The following is a 6,000-nucleotide window of genomic DNA, read 5'->3' as shown; positions in this document are numbered from 1 at the left end:
TGGGAGTGGTTGTCGCATCAACCAGAGCTTGACGGCTTTCTGCTGATCCATAACGGGTGTGTGTCAGCCAGATTTTCTGGTTCCTGCGAAAACATTGTTGTTACGGCCCATTTAGTTAAACTGATAAGATAGCCTAGGTGCTTCAAACGCCACCCTGAGGCTCGCGTTTTCAAACACTTAGAGCAAGAGATGCACAGTTTACCTTACTGCAATTGTAGTTTAAATGTGTCTAAGCAAAGTATGAACTCAACACGCTTTTTAGCAAAGTGACTTAATAACTGATTTTCCAGTTTCAAGATAGCGTGGACAGTCGTTACGGCCTTCAGTGACTTGAATACTGAATTGTGCATTACTATTTCCCAAATGGATGCGACTGAATTAATTTTCAGTTCATGAGCCTGTAATTGCGAACAGCGTAAAAATAAGTAAATAAATAAAAATAAAAGTAAATATTATAAGAAGCTTTGTTACACGATTGCCTTACCAGTGCTCTGGCGTGGCTCACTGGCATATTTTACTGAGCATACGCCTTCAGCCTGTGACGCCACCGCCGCAGCCGCCGCCACGGGCAAGGGGTCTCCCTCCGTTTTCATTATTGGTTGTTAAAGTAACAAGATAATTCGAAATCTTATATTTGAGTGAAGGTGCTTAGATATGGCGCTGCTCGTGGTAACCGCGCAGTCTAGGGCGCCCTGTACGGTTCGCTCGGTTCCCGCCGTCGGAGGTTTGAGTCCTCCCTCGTGCAAGAGTGTGTGTGTGTTGTCCTTAACGTAAGTCAGTTTAAGTTACATTACTTAGTGTGTAAGCCAAGGTCCGATGGCCTCAGTAGTTTGGTCCATAGAATCTTACCACAAATTTCTAAATTAGATATGCCCAGCGACCTGGGCAAAATGTCAGTTTTCCAGTTGAGTCAGATTGTCAGTTATTGAAATTAAAGTTTTGTAAAATATTTATAACCAAGTTAGTTATTGCTAAAATTGTCTTTTCTCTGAAATTGTCAACGTTGAGATCAAATTTTAATTAACTCATTTAAAAGACTACACTCATTAGTGGTAATTTTTTAAATTGGTTTGTTAAGTGGTCATCAAACAATTGTTGCTCATAATTGTTTAGAAGTCCATTTGTTCTATATATATCGAAAATTCAACTGGTCTCAGCAGCTAAAAGATTTCTGAGGAATTTTACGAGTATATTAATTCAAAATTTGTAGCTGCGGTTGCTGCATTTGTTTTAAGGATTTGGTCAAATTAACTCTTAGTGTTTGTTGTTCCAGTACCAATGCACCCAAGTGTTTTTTGTGACATCTAATAGATGATAAGTGAAAATCTAAAACAAAGGGCGCAGTCGCTGGTCACTCAAGGATCCCTGCTCAACTGCACTTAGTGTGTTGCACTGACCACTAAGCTAAGGATTCGGACTGTTAGACGTTAGACGTTATCTTCACATATTTAACAGAAACAAACAATAGGTTGCCAAAAAGTCTCCCTCAGATAATTAATTCCGCTAAATGTCGGATGTGGTATTCACTCGTCCTTAACTCAAAGAATCCATAGTGCTTGCATCCCACTCTATCCGCCTGCAAAACGCTTAATAGAACATTTCTCTCTCTTTTGACGCACATGCCATTAAATTTCCTTATTTGATCATACTCTGATCTACTCCGAACAGCTTTTCCATTTTAGTTTTCAGGACTACATCTCGATCTCTGCTCTAATTCCTGAGACTTTGTGTGTAAAAGTGCAATCTACAGCCCTACTGAAGAAAAGAATAACGCAATAAATATACTGTATTGAACGTTCTTATCTGAGGGTGAGGAATATCATCAGTACTGCAGTACTTCTACATAAGACTTCTGAACCTTGCCTGTTGAATGCAAATGTCGCGTGACGGTTAAATGGTAATCCATCACTTACATCAGTAGTTGAGGCTTCCGTAATGTGGAAAATCATTCATGCCAGTACGATCTTTGTTGAAACAAGAATATCTTTTCCTGTCGTATTTTTCCCAAAAGCACTCGCTCCACACACATTACAAATATTGCCAGCTGCCTCCTCTGCATTCACCCCTGTATTATACCAAAAGTAAATATTGTGTTACAGATGTTAAACCTTTCTCCACTTGCGACATCTATCAAAAAGCGAAAAAAGTGGTCCAGCTACAACAATCATTCTTCTTTACGTACTACACGAATATGTAATACAAAATGGGGTTCCTATTTAAAAAAAACGCAGTTGATATCCGTTTGACCTATGGTAGCTCTATCTAGCAGGCCAACCATAGCGCCATGTGGTTTCCCCCTTCAAGTTAGACAAGTTTCGTTCTTTTTAGTATTTTCGTTCGACGCTTAGTTCGTGAGGTATTTGGCCCAGTCACGATCAATAGACCACCCTGTATAACTGTGAAGTATTTTATTGCGATGGAAAGTTATAAATTTAATTATTACCCAACGCATTGCCTACTTAATGCGTTAAGTAAATAAGAGGTTTTAACTCCATAGTATTGATAGCAGACACAGTGCGCTCTTGTTGCTGCGGCCCGCGTGAAGTGCAGCGATTAGCAATGCCCAATGCTGCTGCGATTTGTTTGTGTTGGCTGAACTTGGACACTGCAGCACACGCTTCGCTATGAACAGGAAGAATCACCTCGGCTCTGACTGCAGTGAGAGGACATCACTGCTTGCATGTTCTTATAGTAACCAAGGCGAGATTTTACTCACAGGTGCTGTGGAACAATTGTAACGGGTATTATGTTATTAGTCATCAGAATATTAACCAGTGATAAAATGTCCAATCTATTTAAATCCCCAGAAAATAGGAACCTTCTCACAAATTAATGTGAGGTGATACCAAAATTTATCCAACCCACAACAATTAACTGCTGAGCTTTCATTCTCGCAGTAGTAGCACACAAGGAAATATTATGCCTTGGAAGCATATACGTCATTTCCTTCTCTCATATCAATACTCTTATTTTAGTATGAATTGCGAAAATGAACACAAAAATCAAAAGTTTCTGAGTAGCATAAGTCATTTCCTTTTCTCATATCATAGCTTTTGTGTTAGTATGGAGTGAAAATAAGCAGTTTAGGTTTCTGAAGCATAATACGACACCAGATTCTTATCTTAGACCGTAACGGAAACGCAGATAGCAGGGGGCTCTCCATTCTTTTGTCCAACAGTCTCTCACCTTTCATGCATTACTGCCGCTAGCGGATGATTATTTAAGGACTTGCAGGCATCAAGCTCTTCGGCAGAATGAGCCTTATATTACTGTGCTAATTACGATATGAAAAAATTGCAACAAATAAGAGTACCCCTAGAGTAGTGAAGATATTTTTACATGTCTGTATTCAGCAATGACTGGCAGCTGCCACAACACTTGACAGTCCATACGGCAGGCAACACAATTGTGAATGCACTTCAGACTTCATTTAGTAAGTCGTTAGGAGACGGACGCAAACGCAAAAGTAACGTCGCTTTCCGAGTCATATTCAATCCAAAATTAGGTGTTATTAAGGTAGTTGTGTGTTCTAGCAAATCCATTTTGATACTTCCCATGTGAGTATTCTGAGAGCCAAAAGAGCCTGTTAATGTGAAACCACTGGGAACTATGTTAGTATCATCGGAATTGGTTTCTGGAAGTAATTGTTATTAGTGGAGGGTAGAATGTGAAGGGAATTATCTTCGATGTTCAATCAGCCTCATAACTTTAGACGAGGGCCGAAATGTGGAAAAAAAAGGAAAAAGAGAGGGAGATGATCAGACGCGAACACGCAACTATAAGGTCTGAATGCACGACGACTATCGCTTCTCTTTTTCCGTTTTGTTCCTTTTTTTCCTTCTTCTGCTCGTAGCGGACGTCACATGACACCCGTTGAAGTTCGTTGTTGATTTCAGAGAGCAGCCAGTTCTCTGACCGAACATGCTGAGCTACCGTGTCTGCATAAAATATCATTTTTTTCGTTATTGGTCATTGTATTTGATCGGGGTGGACGTTCAATGACGCTCGTTCAAATTAGTTTTTCATCCATTAACTCAGTTTTTTAATTACAGATGGCACTAGTCCACATGCTCACACAACATATCATCTCAGAAGTAGACAACACTACCTCCTGACAACTCTGCATCTCACAGTGTTGCCAGATTGTGCAAATTCTGGACTTAGCATTGTCAAAGGCAGTCTCTTTCATTGGCCACCGTAAGTGAACGACTCAGACCTAGTCTCTGTTGCGGCCGGATGTGGTCAGTTTTTATGTCTAAGACTGAACATGAGCACAGTGATGACGATGAGTGCTGCACCAGTGAAAGTGATACTGAAAGAAGTCTCGAGCTCCACAGTTCATTATCCATGTCGGACAGGGAGCCATAAACCCTGTCTTGGCTCAAATGGCTCTGAGCACTATGGGACTTAACTTCTAAGGTCATCAGTCCCCTAGAACTTAGAACTACTTAAACTAACTAACCTAAGGACATTGCACACATCTATGCCCGAGGCAGGATTCGAACCTGCGACCGTAGCTGTCGCGCGGTTCCAGACTGTAGCGCCTAGAACCGCTCAGCCACCTCGGCCAGCAGTCCTGTCGTCATTGAAACATAGTAAATGATGATAGTCTTTGTCCAAGAAGTGGGTATTAAACACAGTTACATACATGAAAGATCATCCGCAGCACAGTAAATACAAACAGTTATGACCGTGTAGCGCATACAACACTACGGATAATGTGGGGATAATAAGACGCATTTGTTATCCCAAACAGATATTCCGCGTTTCAAGGATACTTGACACAGTTTCAGAATGTACAAGTTAGTGACATGCTACGTTATACACATGAAATTGCGCGAGACTTAGATTACCATGATTTCAAGGAAAGCAATGAATGTTTATGGTAAGTTTCTGTGGGACCAAACTGCTGAAGTCATAGGTCCCTAGGCCTACACACTCCTTGATCTAACTTAAACTAACTTACGATAAGGACAAGAAACACACCCATGCCCGTGGGAAGACTCGAACCTCCGACGTGGGGAGACAAGCGCGAACTGTGGCAAGGCTCCTCAGACCGCATCGTCTACCCTGCGAGGCGCAGTGGATGTTTGTGTAGCTTTAAACAGTGCTACAGAATTGGAATGTGTAACATAACGAAATTGTCTACTTCATGATGCTCAGAAAACTGCGGAATCAAATGGTTCAAATGGCTCTGAGCACTATGGGACTTAAGTTCTGAGGTTATCAGTTCCCTAGACTTAGAACTACTTAAACCTAAGGACATCACACACACATCCATGCCCGAGGCTGGTTTAGAGCCTGCGATCGTAGCAGCAGCGCAGTCCTGGACTGAAGAGCCTATTACCGCTGGGCCACACCGGCCAGCTAACTGCGGAACCGGCCCGAAAATTTGTGGATGGGATAAACAAACTGGTATCATCGTTCAGTAAGGTATTTATTTCTAACTCCGAAAAATCGCGATTTGAAGAAGAAATGAATATGAAAAGAACCCTGGAAATTATAGGTACAAAGGGAGTTCTATGTGGATCAACTAATGTCAGTGCCTTGAAGGATTGGTATGTAGCTATGCCGACTGGTAACCCGTTTGTTAATGCACAGGGTGGCAGCCAGTCAAGAAATATTTTAGGGAATTGGTTTTACAAATTTCTAAGGCCCAATTTCATCTTTACAAACTTTCTCCCAGAGCAACTTCGGGTGTGTGTACGCGACACAAGTTGCCTGCCTTTCAGAAACGAGACAGTTCTGTCCAGTTGAAGCTGCTTTGAGCCCTCCGCTGAAACGGCTAGGTAATTGATGCCATCGGTTTTAGCCAATGCCATGCTCGGGGTACAGGTACGGTACATGTTCAGTAAATTGGCTGGAATGTTATTTTAGTGCTGGGAGAAGTTGGAGGTGCTCTTCCCCTTATGACTCTTTCTCGTGTGTGTGATCTTGTAATAGCAGTAGGGAATATTTATCTCACAGCAAGCATGAATGGAAAAATGTATAGCCGCGCGG

Source organism: Schistocerca americana, chromosome 3, assembly GCF_021461395.2.
Source record: "Schistocerca americana isolate TAMUIC-IGC-003095 chromosome 3, iqSchAmer2.1, whole genome shotgun sequence".
Classification (NCBI taxonomy): Eukaryota; Metazoa; Arthropoda; class Insecta; order Orthoptera; family Acrididae; genus Schistocerca; species Schistocerca americana.
Note: the sequence above shows the minus strand (reverse complement) of the source record.